Source organism: Henckelia pumila, chromosome 4 (genome assembly GCF_033568475.1).
Source record: "Henckelia pumila isolate YLH828 chromosome 4, ASM3356847v2, whole genome shotgun sequence".
In the NCBI taxonomy this organism is placed as follows: Eukaryota; Viridiplantae; Streptophyta; class Magnoliopsida; order Lamiales; family Gesneriaceae; genus Henckelia; species Henckelia pumila.
Window position 1 is genome coordinate 92,653,922 of NC_133123.1, and position 16,752 is coordinate 92,670,673.

Here is a 16,752-nt window from a genome sequence, read left to right on the forward strand (position 1 = left end):
GCCTTAATACTTTTGCCTAGTTTGTTTTCTACTTCAGCCTTGAATTCTTTGAACTTTTCAAATGCTTCAGACTTATATTTCATTAAATATAAATACCCATACCTTGAATAATCATCAGTAAAGGTAATGAAGTAGGTGTGGCCAAATTGAGTACCAATTCTAAATGGACAACAAACATCTGTATGGATCAAATCCAATAGAGTTTGACTACGCTCAGGTTTCCCTTTGAATGGAGATTTAGTCATTTTTCCTTTCAGGCAGGATTCACAAGTAGGTAGAGAGTTAATATCAGACATATCAAACATTCCCTCTCCCACTAGCTTGTTCATCCTCCTTGAGGAAATATGACCTAGCCTAGCATGCCAAAGATTTGCCGGGTTTTGACTATCGTTTTTCCTTTTATTTGTTGTTACCGGTTTATCGACATAATTCATTGAAACGTCTTTTAATTTTAAGTTATATAGATCGTTTTCAAGTTGTCCATTTCCAATCAAACATTCATTCTTGTAAATATTGCAAATCTCATTCACAAAATTGCAAGAATAACCATCTCTATCAAGCATAGAAATAGAAATAATGTTTTTGACCAAATCCGGAATATACAAAACATCTCTAAAAAATAACTTAAAATTGTTTTGCAAAATTAAATAAATGTCTCCTATCGCTTTGGCTTCGACTCTTGAACCATTCCCGAGTCTCAGTTGGGTCTCACCCATCCTTAGCTTACGACTTCTTGTCATCACCTGCAAATCATTGCAAATGTGAGATCCACATCCGGTATCCAATACCCAAGAAGAAGTATTAAGAGAAACATTTATTTCAATGTAAAACATACCCTTTTCAGTTCGCAACTGATCGAGGTATTCCTTGCAGTTACGTTTCCAATGACCGGGCTTCTTGCAGTAATGGCAAACGTTTTCATCCTTCTTCTCATATGAAACCTTGGCCTTCCCCTTCTTATTCGGTACACTCTTCTTGGGCGGGGCAGAACGCTTCTTACCCTTTCCACTTGGCCCCTTCTTCGAGTTAGAAGAGGACCCAACCAAGAGTACCGGTTTATCCTTCTTTAGTGTGGCTTCATATGTGACAAGCATATTGACCATCTCTTCAAGGGTGGCCTCTATCTTGTTCATGTTGAAGTTCACCACAAAACCGTCATACGATGAAGGAAGTGAAAGGAGTAACAAGTCCGAGCTGAGTTCATGCTCCAAAGTCAAGTCGAGTGTTACCAACTTTTCAATGAGCCCAATCATGCGCACCCCATGATCACGGAATGAAGTCCCCTCTCGCATGCGGCTTGTCATGAGCTCTCTAATAGTGGCATACCTCTCCGACCTTGACTGAGCTCCAAATAGCTCCTTGAGTACTTTGTGAATGTCAGCAGCATTCACGGCATCCTCAAATCGCCTCTGGAGTTCATCAGACATCGAAGCCTGCATGTAGCATTTGGCCTTGATATCGTGGTCCCACCATAAATTAAGTTTGGCCAACTCTTCCGGACTTGTATTAGCCGGGGCTTCCTTCGGGGGCGGCTTCTCTAACACGTAGAAAGCCTTTTCCGAAGTGAGAATAATCTTTAACTTACGGAACCATTCCGTATAGTTTGCGCCAGTGAGTTTGTTTTGTTCGAGAATTGCAAATAGTGGATTACGCGAATTCATTGTAACGATATACTGAAAAGGAAACAAACAATAATCAGTGATTGTTTAATTAATTTACTAAGACATAAAATATGGCGAATTTTAATTTTATGAATTACACTCCCACTATTTTAACGATTTCACCACCCTCTAGTGAAAACGGGAAACTTTTTCCTTAGTGAGAACATGGAGTCCAATTGACAAATCATAGTCCCGAATAATATCAGCCAACCATAATTTTCAAAAGGTAGAGCCCAATTACTTCCAAAGTAAACCCCATGTATTTACCTCATGTCCAATAAGGGCCCAATAATATGATGCCGTTTATTGTGACATGTCAAGATGACCCATCAATATTAAGTTGTGATGGACGGTCGCCTTGTGGATCCCCCAATAATATGAGCCGATTCCATGGGAGTTTCACCCAACTTACAACATTTGTCGATTCAATGTACAGCTTTCCGATGAACGGCCCCCCCCCAATAATATGAGCCGGACCATATCCGCGGGTAGCATCTCATACATTGATCGTTGATGGAAGGTAGGAAAATTTAAACAATATTTAAATTCCCTTTTATTAATCTTGATATAAATTTTAAATCATATTTAAAATGATGGATTTTTAATTTTGAAAATTTGTCTCATTATTCATTTTTATGTATGCTTGCGGGATTCATACAATTTGTTCTAAACATGCATACATCAATAATATCATATATTATTTAAGGATGATCGATCTCATTATCTATTTGACCCGTGGTTGCCAATCACGAGTCAAAGTCCAATCCTAGGTAATATGCAGGTATGCAATGCAATCCTATTACATTGAGCTTCCAATTTACATTTCTTCAGTCTTCATTGTCTGCTGGGCCCACCATTTCTTCAAATCTTTGTCTCCCACTAAGTCTAATAAATTTACAATAAATCTCGATGACAAATATGGGATACATTTGTAGGGGTGGGAACGGGCCATAAACCAGGCCCACTTTTATTACATATGACAATCATATTGGGCTATAAACCAAGCCCATTAATAAACACCAACAACAATAAGACAAATGTAAATTCCTAACATACACCTACAAAATTGGTTATGGCAATTGATCATCCCATTATCCAATTTTAAATTTAAAATTTAAATAATTGGATAAACATGCTGTGGCATCATAATTTAAAAGATAAAATCATATTTTATCTTATTCATCCATAAGATCACATCTTATCATCAATTGTACCAAAATAATCAATTTTCAAAATTCAATTTAACGGATAAAATATTTAAATTTTCCAAAAATTCAAATTTATCCAAAAATCAATTTTAAAAATTTTGGACTCGAACAATTCGATCTGATGCCTCGTGATCTTATCAAAAACATTTTTCGATCGGATCAAACACTAGAATTTCAAAAATTCAAAATTTTCAAAAAGCAATTTTTAATTTTTCCGGGTTGCCCGGGACAATCCCGGGCAGCCTGTGCCCTGACCGGGCGCGGGCTGGGCAGCCCGTGCCCTGACCGGGCGCGGGCTGGGCAGCCCGCCGCTGCCCAAGGGAAGCGATCGTCGCTGCCCAGCGCATAAAATTGGATAATGGGACTGTTGGAAAACCGTGTTCAGATCAATTGATTCGATACCCGATGCAGCGAAAGTTTAAAATTTTTCTTTGATATGAAACAATTTCATATCATGAGTATCAAAACGTTTAACGATTAAATCACACAAGTAAAATAAATAATAATTAATTAAATATTTTACCTCCAATCTCGAAGCGAGATTATGGACACCAACAGAATTTAATCTGCTCTTCTTGTATATCCCGGGAACCGATGGCGTCACGATCAATCACCGGAATAAGGTCCACGAACAGAAAACAGAAACCCTCTGATTGACTGCACTAGAAATCAATCAGAAGTTTTGCGTAGAGAATAAACATATATGATCTGTTAATTCAGAATTGTAATTTTTCACAAAAATCACAGGTCTGAATTTTCTCCGGGAGGGACAAGGATTTCGAAAAACCCTTAGAATATTTATAGTGTAATTTCGAAAATTATATGACACAAAGTGTTTGATTTTCGAACCCAACACCTCTATTTATAGATAATTTCTAGTTATAATTGTATCAGGACTCTAACTCCTTAAAGCCCACAATCCATAACTTAAGCCCAACAAGCCAAGCCCGTTGTTATAGAAATTAATATAAAATTCATCGTGACTCCGATTGATAAACTGATTTCACCAATGTGCACAGAAACCATTTCTGCATCTTTTAGAGTCAAGATAATTTTTCTAAATCCAAATTCAGTGATTTCCAAAAATGCCCATCACTATGTCATTTTAGGAAATTCCACTCCCTTTAGTTGAGAAATCCAATTTCTCTTTCATTAAATTTAACTCTTTAAATTTAACTATCTCTACGAGGTTTTAGTAATCCATTACTTGTGTAACCCTCAATGGTTCAGGAATACAGCTAGACGTGGGCTCACAACTCCTTGTGACTCGGAACAACAATTTCCGACTTACCCAACGAATCATGGTAAGAGCGTCTAGCAACATCGCCCCATGATTCCCTAGGTATTACTGATAGTGCCTGCAAGAACCAGTAGATTTTGGTTAGCGTACAGTATGGTCCCTTCAACCAAATATCCCGATCTAATCAACAACCATTGGTGCATCGAGAGTCGTTCGAGATTCGATAACTATGCACAACATCTTGGAGATCTATTAGTGACATCGCATGTGTTACTAGGATAACCATTAACCTAAAACACATCATGTACTCTGGCCAGAGATTCGTCACACTAATATCTCCTCAGATCGCATAGGATATCCACACTCGCAAGTATGTGGTGAATCCTTGACAACAAAGCATTGACTCCTATATGCGTCATAACTGTACCCAATCCCGACACCTGATGACCCCCATAGAGTCGGTAAACGAGTCAAAGCACAGTACTAGCATATAGAGTCTCAATGATGTTTCAAGTAATAAGGACTAATGGTGTACAACCAAAACCGCGGACTTTATCCACTCGATAAGTGATAACCACTTGGAAAGTCCGAATAGGGTAGTTCGATCATTCATCATATGAATATCCATTTGCATGCTTCGAACATCTCTATGTTCCCTACCAATGAAACGTGGTACTCTGCATCGCAAATGCTAGTCTCAAACTCGAGCGATCCTTATCCTTATTTTCGGACGGCTCAATCGACTAGAAACTGTTTAGAATATACAGTAACTATAAGATGTGTTTCATGATAGTCATCCCCATGTACTACCACATCTTACATACACTATAGTATATTCAAGGTCTTTATCAAAACAACAATAGTATATCACAATATAACAATATGAAGAAAGATAAAGTCATTGCCATTAATAAAATGTAAATTATATTAAACAAAGATTGTTTACACAAAGAGTCATAAAAGCCCTTAGCCACAAGTTGGCTATCCGGGCACCCACTCTTTCATACTAGTGCTAAATTAATTCAACTCTTGAATTAATTAATTAAGTTCAAAATAATAGCTTAGAAAATCATCATTTTCATAAACAAATTATTTTAATTCAACTTTTAATCTTGAAACACATTCACAAATTAAAAGTTACTTTTCTATTTATTCTCCAATTTAGATGATAAGAATATCAGAAAACTCAAGTCTGATAGTACCCAATCAGTCTTTTGAAACGTCTAGCAGCATCGCTTACATGACTCCCTAGGTATCAAATGATAGTGCCTACAAGAACCAATCAATTATGATTAGCGTACAGTACGGTCCCTTCAACACATATATCCCGATCGATTCGACAACCATTGGTATATCGAGAGTTGTCAATTAATCGATAACTATGTGTCATGCCGTAGTTGCATCGAATGTGTAATTCTAGAAACTCTTTCTTAATTACCACCTACTCTGATCAGATATTTCAAACTACATATGCATGAGAACTCATAGGATATCCATACCCGTAGTTAAGCGGTGAATCCCCGACTAAAATGCATAGACTCCTATATGTTTCGTCACAACACCCAACATTGCCACCTGATGACCTCAGATGAGTCTGTAAACAAGTCAAAGTGAAGCACTAGCATACAGAGTCTCCATGTTATCCCGGGTCATAAGGACTAATGGTGTACAACCATAAACTAGGACTTATCAGCTCGATAAGTGAGAACCACTTGGAAAATCCATTAGGGAGAGTTGTTCAGTGCACTCTACAAGTAGCACCTATTTGCATGCTTGGACATCTCCATGTTCCCTACCAATGAAACATGGTACTCACATTGCAAATACTAGTCTCAAGATCGAGCAGCCTTTATCCTTCTTTATGGAGAATGAATCGACTAGGAACAGTTTAAAATATACAGTATTCCAAATATGAGTTTCATGATAGTCATCACATGATCATCTCATATTCTTTCTACTATTTGTATAATCAAGAGTTTTATCTATGCAGCTAGCATGGGTATATAGATAAAGATGTGCCAAAATAAAAAATGTAAAATATTAATAAAATAAAAATTGTCATACAAGAGTTCTCTCAAGGACCATCGACCAACACATTTGCTCGATGGGCACCTACTCTAACATCCTCGTTTCAAGTTATGTACAATTTCTTTATTACAATCCCATGTAATACAAATTCAGTATCCAAAAAAATACAATTAAAAATGTACATCCAATAACTTGAAATTATACAACTAGTGTCTCATGACTCATTACAATTGAAATACGGTTTACAACAACATAGTATTAAATCATCGTACTCGATCTTGATTTTGACCATGAAGTTTCTTATCTGTCCAAGCATCGATACAAGCATACTCCTGACCAGATCTCGTCATATGATCTCATGAAAAGAAACTCTGGAGAAATGGTGCTTGGTTGATAACCAGCTATGCTCTGCATCATTGCATGTCATCGAACCTCTTCTGCTCAAGATCATTATAGAAGACCTGTTTGAATCCATCACATTGGAAATGGACGGTGCTTTAACCATTTCTTTATGAAAATCTCTCCGACTACGAGTGAAGAATCTTCATAGTAGTGTCATCTTGGCCGAACGGCATAGATGCAAGCATCAAGTGTGTCCCAAAAAATCCTCTTCCAATGTCTCTGGCATCTGGTACTCGATCCACAGCTAGGATCCACATGAATAGAAATCTCAAAAACTCAAACACGATCCTTCGCTCTTGTCCGCACTTGCTAGAATCCCAAAATCCAAATCTTTAGAAATCTTGCTGATGATGATAGTCTTCAGGCAACCTAATCACCTCATCATCATCTTTTTTATGGTCTCATAATCCCTACAAGGAAACCCAAAGTCTCATTAATATATCCCAAGTCTCTTTGAATGCGGCTCTGATACCAATAAATGTAGCGACCCAACCCGAATCCACTAACTAATCAGAGTTAGAGCATAATTAAGCATGCAATTAAAATAAATACGTAAATTCGCTGCGGAAGGCTTAAATAAAAGCTGGTCGATGGAATACAACCGACTAAAATTAATTCGATATACAACCCATTCAAATTAAAACCTACAGCTAATCCTGCTGTCTTCACTAGTCGCTGGTCTCTCCAAGCTACTGGGCGCACTACCTGCACCTGCATGTGCCCCGAATGGGGTTTCCAGACATATAAAAAATACTAGACGTGAGCGACTACGCTCAGTACGAAAGCAATTATATATAAAATATATACATCACATAAATGACTTTAAAACAAGGGTAAATCAGTCTGCACAAGGGTGCCATTAATATACAGCGTGATGGATAGCCAGTCTGCGGGGCACTCGTATATTCACCCATCAACTATAGCCTCCGCTCCACCGTCGTGGTCGCTCCTAGTGATAGAAAAACCAGGGGCTGATCCTCCCCAAACCTGACCTGAATCCAAAACAGGATACAAGTCCCATATGGAAACTGTCAATACCCAACTCGAGTCCAAAATGAGATATATGCTCCCTATGAAAACTGCCAATGACCCACCTCTCACGAGATGCAGTCTAGTATGAAAACATGCATGTGCTAAAGCAGTAAAACTTGGTAAACACATAGCAAATACACATGCAACACATATATCATATCACATGTCGGCTATCTCGGTCAGTACTTACGTACCTTACTTTAGGTAGTCCTAGCAGTCCCACTCTAGGTTCCAAGCCTATCATCACCTCTACAATGCAAATTACTCATGCATCATTATTTAAGCTCTAAAAACCTTAACTAAGTTATTGCATACTCATAAATAATTTAAGAAGACCATAGATTTACCTGCGTCCATCATCAGCCCGCTGATGGTGACTGCATCATAACTTAGGCACAGCTCCGCTACGACGCCGGGATCGCTTCACTACTTCCGGAGTCCTAGTAGGACGCCTAGAAATACCTAGATCTGACTAGAAAGGCCAAGAAACGGCAGAGAAAGAGAGAAGAAAATAATGAGCGAGTTGGAATGATCCTCGGATCCCATATTTATACATAGCGATCGGACAGTCCAATCACGCCATCAGAACGTCCGATCTCTATCGAAGCATCCGATCTGCACCACGCGTCCATCCAATCACATGCAACCACACACCTGTCCTGACGTACGATCGGAGCATCCGATCCTGACCATCGGACTGTCCGATGTCACCTCGCATGCGTAAGCAGTGATGTCAACATGCTGACATCACGGATGATGTTAGCCCTTGCAGAACGGAGCGTCCGATCTTGCAACGGATCGTCCGATCTTGCTTTGGCTTGAAACCCTACCAGCCTTGAAAGAGTGGGTGCCCGGTGAGCCAACTTGTGGCTAAGGGCTTTGATGACCCTTTGTATAAACAATCTTTTGTTTAATATAATTTACACTTTTAATAATGGCAATGACTTTATCTTTCTTCATATTGTTATATTGTGATATACTATTGTTGTTTTGATAAAAACCTTGAATATACTATAGTGTATGTAAGATGTGGTAGAACATGGGGATGTCTATCATGAAACACATCTTATAGTCACTGTATATTCTAAACTGTTCCTAGTCGATTGAGCCGTCCGATAATAAGGATAAGGATCGCTCGAGTTTGAGACTAGCATTTGCGATGCAGAGTACCACATTTCATTGGTAAGGAACATGGAGATGTTCGAAGCATGCAAATGGATATTCATACGATGAATGATCGAACTACCCTATCCGGACTTTCCAAGTGGTTATCACTTATCGAGTGGATAAAGTCCGCGGTTTTGGTTGTACACCATTAGTCCTTACTACTTGAAACATCATTGAGACTCTATATGCTAGTACTGTGCTTTGACTCGTTTACCGACTCTATTGGGGTCATCAGGTGTCGGGATTGGGTACAGTTACAACACATATAGGAGTCGATGCTTTGTTGTCAAGGATTCACCACATACTTGCGAGTGTGGATATCCTATGCGATCTGAGGAGATATTAGTGTGACGAATCTCTGGCCAGAGTACATGATGTGTTTTAAGAAATGGTTTCTTAGTAACACATGCGATGTCACTATTTGATCTTCAGATGTATTGCATAGTTATCGAATCTAGAATGACTCTCGATATACCAATGGTTGTTGATTCGATCGGGATATATGGATGAAGGGACCGTACTGTACGCTAACCAAAATCTATTGGTTCTTGCAGGCACTATCAGTGATACCTAGGGAATCATGGGGCGATGTTGCTAGGCGCTCTTACCATGATTCGATGGGCAAGTCGGAAATTGTTGTTCCGAGTCACAAGGAGTTGTGAGCCCACGGCTAGCTGTATCCCTGAACCATTGAGGGTCACACAGAGTAATGGATTTTTAATCCCCGTTGAGATAGTTAAATTTAAAGAGTTAAATTTAATGAACAAATAAGTTGGACTTCTTAATTATGAGTAGAGGAGTAAGATTTCCTAAAATGACATAGGGATGGGCATTTTTGGAAATCACTGAATTCGGATTCAGAAAAATTTATCTTGACTTTAAAAGGTGCAGAAATGGTTTCTGTGCACATTGGTGAAATCGGTTTATCAATCGGAGTCACGATGAATTTTATATTAATTTCTAAACATGCGGGCTTTGCTTGTCGGGCTTGAACTTATGACTAATGGGCCCTAAGCTGTTAGTGGCCTACATTATAAATAAGTTATTGCAGTACAGAAATTACACACACAGGTCACAATTTTCGAAAACCCTAGTATTTTTCTCTCAATAGTGGCCGCCCCCTTTCTCCCCTCTGCTCGGAAAATCCAGTCTGTGAATTTTGAATTGCAGTCTGGTTTAACGGATCAAATTCGTTAATCTCTTCGTAGAAACTTCTGATAGATTTTCTAGTGCAATCTATCAGAGGGATTAAATATCCGTTCGTGGACCTGATTGAAGAACAGTTCGTCCATCAGTTCCAGGGATATACAACAAGAGCAGAGCAATCTGTTGGTGTCCAAAAATCTCGATTCGAGATTAAAGGTAAAAATTTATAATTTTTATTTAATTTTTACACACACATAATTTAATCGTAAGGTTGATACCCATTATGGAATCGTTCCATATAAAAATTTTAAACTTCCGCTGCACCGGGTATCAATCCTGATTGATCTGATCGCCGCGTTCTCCAACAAGCCTATTCCGAGCGTTTTGGGTCCATTTCCGAACTCCGTTAATCCATCTGGAATTTCCTTAATTATGTCTTACTTAATCTAAACATGATAACTTGATTAATTACCATTAATCAATAATTACGGATATGGATTACTGCAGCTGTGCCATCGAGATATTAGAATTGATCGGGATCGATCTGGAAGTTAGCTGGATTGCCGAAAGCATTGAGGAATTTGAGTAGGATCGGGGAACCAGTTTTGTTCATCCTAGTAGTGAGCCAAGTTGACAAGGGTTTGTTGTTGTTATCCACAGTTGGATAACCGTTATTGTGAGTCCAGATGTTATCTCGAGTGACGAGACAGAGGTGAACATTTGATACAGACTACTAATGCTGAGAATGGTGTTAGCCATCTAAGTGTTCGACGGAATGGTAGTGTATTTTTGAAGGTGATGACCTGAGAATGTTATAACAGAATGTGGACAACATATTGTCGCAATATGTTTTAGTTTGGCAAAGAGTTGCCATCAATTTTCATAATTGATAGCATAGTTGGGGATGTAATTTAGAATCGATCGGGATAAGTACGAAGTGTACATATTATGATGCTATGGAGTTTCAAAACATGCGGTTATCTGTGATAAGATGACCATTGGAAATCTCTTGGAATGCTATCTCCGGTAGCGAGATTCAGATCAAGACGGATAGTGATAAGTAGGAGTAATTCACAAGTGGTGATTATACCACTAGAGTATTTATCTAAGTTTGTCAGATACAAAGGATGGAGTATAGCGACCCTACCTAGATCCACTACCTAATCAGAGTGATTAGCGCAAGCAATAATAATTAAAGCGTTAAATAGCGGATAATTCCAAAGTATAACAAATCCAATCGGCAGAATACAACCGACGATAGAAACAGTGTATAATTCTTTATACAACCACATCGAAATTAGGGTATCATAATCCCTAACAAACTACCTCTGCACGGTAGCAACCTCAACCCTGCTGGGAACCACCGGGACCGTCCAGCCTCAAACCTGCCCCGCCACAAGGTACACGATACCCAAACACAGGGGCGTGAGCTAGAACGCTCAATACGAAGCAATGATATAAATACAAATATGAGCATGCACATGACTTTAAAAATCAGGGTTAAATAACTTTACTCATGGCGCCTGGAATACACAGTACCAGACAAGAGAGCGACTCCGCGTGGTACTCGTATATTCCCAAGACACGAATCCTCAGGAAGAATCGCCTCGACTGATAGAAACTGTCATGACTCACATCATACCCGATGCAGTCTCCGTAAAAACATATGCATGTGCTAAAAAAAGGAAAACATAGTCAATACAACACATACATCATGCATCACACACATATGTATAAATATCATGCCGGCTATCTCGGTCAGTACTTACGTACCTCTAACACTGCAGGTCAACTCCTAGCACACCCATCTAGGTCCAAAGCCTACAAGTCTGCTCTACTACGTCTACACATGCAAAAGTCCATGCATTACTAAAAACGCTGTAAAAGCCTTAACTAAGCTATTTCATACTCCTAAATATTTTTAGGAAGCCAAATTATACCTTCGTCCGTCGTCAGCCCGCTGGTGTAGAATTGTTTCAAAACCTAGGCACACCTCCGCTACGACGCCGAGATCACTAGGCAACCTCCGGATTCCCAATAGGATGCCTAGAACTCCGTAGATCTAAGTAAGAAGGTTTGAAAACCAGAGAAAAGGAGGGGAAATCAGTGCACAGAATGAGGGCTCGGACCCCTTATTTATAGACGGCGATCGGAACGTCCGATCCCTCATCGAAACGTATGATCGTGAACGGAGCATCCGATCGTGACATCGGAACGTCCGATGTCACCTCACGTGCGTAAGCAGTGACGTCATCTTGCTGACGTCGGTGATGACGCCAGCCCTAGCCAAAACGGAACCTCCGATCCTCCAACGGAACGTCCGATCCCGATCGGAGCTTCCAATCCGTGCTTCGGAGCTTCCAATCCACTTCGGATAACTTTAGGCAAAATTTAGTAATTAATTTCCTTAATTACTTTGATTAATTGTGGGTCACTACATTCTCCCCCACTTAAGAAATTTCGTCCTCAAAATTACATCTTAAGGAAAACATAGTACGCAAAATCAATGCTCTTATTACAACTGAACAATATACATTCGATACAACAGAGCACAAAATCTTAAAACAACTCGGGTGCTCGGCTAACATCCGACTCTCCAACTCCCAAGTAGCTTCCTCTGTACCTCTACGTTGCCACTGTACCATCACCAACGGTATGCGCTTGTTACGAAGCACCTTGTCCTTCCTGTCGAGAATCCTGAGAGGTTTCTCCACATATGACAAATCGTGGTCTAGTTGTAACTCAGTCGGACGCAAGATGTGGGAATGATCCGCCACGTACTGTCTCAACAAAGACACGTGAAACACATCATGAATCTTCGAAAGATTTTGTGGCAAGGCTAGACGATAAGCCACGTCTACGACTTTCTCGAGAATCTCGAAAGGACCAATAAATCTTGGTGACAACTTACCCTTGAGACCAAACCTCATCACCTTCCGGAAAGGTGATATATGCAAGAATACATACTCTTCTTCTTCAAAATGAAGTGGCCTACGGTGAGTGTTCGCGTAGCTGACCTGTCGATCCTGGGATGCCTTAATCCTGCGTCGGATCAATTCTACTGCATCAGTCATCTGCTGAATCATCTGAGGACCCTCCACCTGCCGCTCACCAACCTCGTCCCAAAACAAAGGTGTACGACAACGACGTCCATAAAGAGCCTCAAATGGTACCATGCCAATGCTGCTATGGTAGCTATTGTTATAAGCGAACTCCACCAATGGCAAATGATCGTGCCATGCTGGGCCAAAATCCATTACGGTAGCTCGAAGCATGTCCTCGAGAGTACGGATAGTCCTCTCCGATTGTCCATCAGTCTCTGGATGATACGCTGTACTCAAACTCAAAGTGGCACCAAGAGCACGCTGAAAGCTCCCCCAAAATCTTGAGGTGAAACGAGGATCTCTGTCGCTCACAATACTCAGTGGAATACCATGCAAACGGACAATCTCTTGCACATACAGCCGTGCCATCCTGTCGAAGGTGAAATCCCGGTTATATGGTAAGAAATGCACGGATTTCGACAATCGATCAACAAAAACCCAAATCGCGTCGCAATTCCTGGAAGACATAGGCAAGTGGGTGACAAAGTCCATCGTCACATGCTCCCACTTCCACTCAGGAATATCGAGATTGTGAAGTAGACCTCCGGGTCGACGATACTCTGCCTTGACCTGCTAACACACAAGGCATCGGGACACGAACTGATAAACGCTGCGCTTCATTCCTTTCCACCAAAATCGAGTACGTAGATCCTTGTACATCTTCATGCTGCCAGGATGTACTGAGAACCTACTATAATGAGCTTGCGATAAGATCTCGTCTCTAAGTGTGGAATCGTCAGGCACAACCACACGGCCAGAAAGACACAAAAAACCATCCGCCTGAAAATGGAAACCAGCTGAATTCTCACCCTCGGTGAATTGGGTTAATCTTTGAATCTTGGGATCAACACCCTGTGCCTCACGAATACGTCTATACAAGGCTGGCTTGGCAAGCACAAATGCAACACGAACTCCCTGTTGTTACTTCTTATGACGGAAAGTGAAACCCAAGGAACAACACTCTTCGACCATTCGTGACACTGCACTGGTACGAAGGGAACTCAAATAAATCTTGCGAATAAGCGCATCAGCAATCGGATTAGAAGATCCTGGATGGTAATTGATTTCGCAATCATAGTCCTTCAACAAGTCCATCCAACGGCGCTGTCGCATGTTCAACTCTGCCTGAGTGAACAAGTACTTCAAACTCTTATGATCAGTAAAAATCTGGAATCGTTCACCGTACAAATAATGACGCCATATCTTCAGAGCAAAGACAATGGCTGCAAGCTCTAGATCATGTACGGGATAATTCCCCTCGTGAGTCTTTAGTTGCCTGGAGGCATAGGCAATCACATGCCCATTTTGAGTCAACACGCACCCCAAACCTTGAAGAGAAGCATCGGTGTGGACTACGAAACCACCAGATCCAGTCGGCAAGGATAGCACTGGAGCAGTCGTCAATCGACGTCTCAACTCACGAAAACTGTCTTTGCACGCGGAAGACCACTCAAAAGAAACATCCTTTCGCGTCAACTGTGTCAAAGGCCTGGCTATCTGAGAGAAATTCTCCACGAATCGACGGTAGTATCCGGCCAAACCCAAGAAACTACGAATCTCAGATACTGTCGTCGGGCGCGACCAATTAAGAATAGCCTCTGTCTTGCTAGGATCCACTGATACTCCATCTCTAGAAATGACATGACCAAGGAACACAACTCGGTCAATCCAGAAGTCACACTTGCTGAGCTTAGCATACAACTGATGCTCTCGCAAGGTCTATAAAATAGTACGAAGATGAAAGGCATGCTCATCCATGCTACGAGAATACACAAGGATGTCATCGATGAACACTACAACGAACTTATCCAAGAGCTCTCGAAAAACCCTATTCATCAAATCCATGAAAACAGCTGGAGCATTCGTCAGACCAAATGGCATCACTAAAAACTCATAGTGCCCATATCGAGTACGAAATGTTGTCTTCCAAACATCCTCGTCTCTAACTCGCAACTGATGATACCCAGGACGCAAGTCGATCTTGGAATAGACAGTAGTACCCTGCAATTGATCAAACAGATCGTCAATCCGCGGGAGAGGATACTTGTTCTTTACTGTCACTTTGTTCAACTGACGATAGTCAATGCACAAATGCATCGAACCATCCTTCTTCTTGACGAATAGAACCGGGGCTCCCCAAGGTGAAACACTGGGTCGAATGTAGCCCTTATCAAGAAGATCCTGCAACTGCTGCTGCAACTCTCGCATCTCAGATGGAGCTAATCGGTACGGTGCTCGGGAAATCGGCGCTGTCCCTGGCAACAAGTCAATGCCAAACTCGATCTCTCGCATAGGTGGTAACCCTGGAATCTCGTTGGGAAACACATCCGGGAACTCACTGACTACTGGTATCTCCTCCATGTTCGGACCCTCTAAGGATGCATCAATCGCATAGATCAGGTAGCCTACCCCGCCAGACTCTAAAGCACGTCGGGCTTTTAGAGCAGAAACCACTGGCATCGGGGGTCGCGCTCCCTCACCATAGAAATACCAAGCATCCTCAGCCTCGGGGCGAAACTGGACAAATCTCTGGTAGAAATCCACTACCGCTCGATACAAAGTTAGAAGATCAATCCCGATGATACCATCAAAGTCATCCATCGCTAAAACCATCAGGTTAGCGCTCAATAGATGTCCCTCAAATCCCAAAATACAACCCAAAACAAGACGCTTAGCTAAGACTTCCTGACCCATCGGAGTCGAAACCGCTAACAAGACGTCTAAGAAAACAAAAGGTAATCTATGCCTCTTAACAAATCGAGCTGATATGAATGAATGCGAAGCACCAGTATCGATCAAAAGATAAGCAGGAAAACCGCACAAACTAAAAGTACCTGCAATAATGTTCTCACTGTCTGCCTGAGCCTGCTCCTGGTTCAGCGCAAACACCTGCCCCTGAGCATGCGGGCGCGATGACTATCCTCTCGAAGAAGACTGAGAATGATGTCGCTGCGATGGCTGTGACTGCTGACGCTGCTGCTGCGAAGGCTGCTGCTGATACTGCGGTGGTTAATAGATAGTGGTCTGAGAACCACTAACACTCCCCGAACCACTCACTGTACTGGCCAAAGTGGGACAATCTCTTTTCATGTGACCCTCCTGGCCGCACTGAAAACAAACACCAGTGATATGAGGACACGGTCCTGGGTGATGCTTCCGTTTGCACTGACGACAACATCGTGAATCACTAAAACGATGAACACCGCCAGATCCGGAAGAAGAAGAAGTACCACCCTGTCTCTTAAAATACTGGGCCCTTGGACCCAAAGAGCTAGATGGTCTGGATGCAGAAGATCCGAAAGTCATGTTCCTCTGCAGAATGTCCTCTGCCTGGTGACAATTGTTCACCAAATTCTTGAAGTTCCTCTCTCTGCCCACGACAACCAACTGATGAATGTCAGGATTAAGGCCCTGAAGAAATAGATCGTGCATTGTCTCTGAGCTACTCGCAATATGGGGACTGAAAGAAAGAAGCTCAAAGAATTTCTGCTGGTACTCATCAATGGTCATAGTACCATGTCGCAAACTCAGCAACTCGCTCTCCTTTGTCTGACGCAAAGCTGGAGGAAAGTAATGCTTCTCGAAGGAAGACTTAAACTCAGCCCAAGTAGCGGTACCCCTGGCGGCAATAAACGGAGTAGAAGTAGCTCTCCACCACCTCTTCGCATTTCCCTCTAGAACAAAAGCTAAAGTCTCCATCTTCTGGGCTTCAGTACACTGATACTCCCGAAAACAACTCTCCATACGCTCCAACCAGTCCTCAG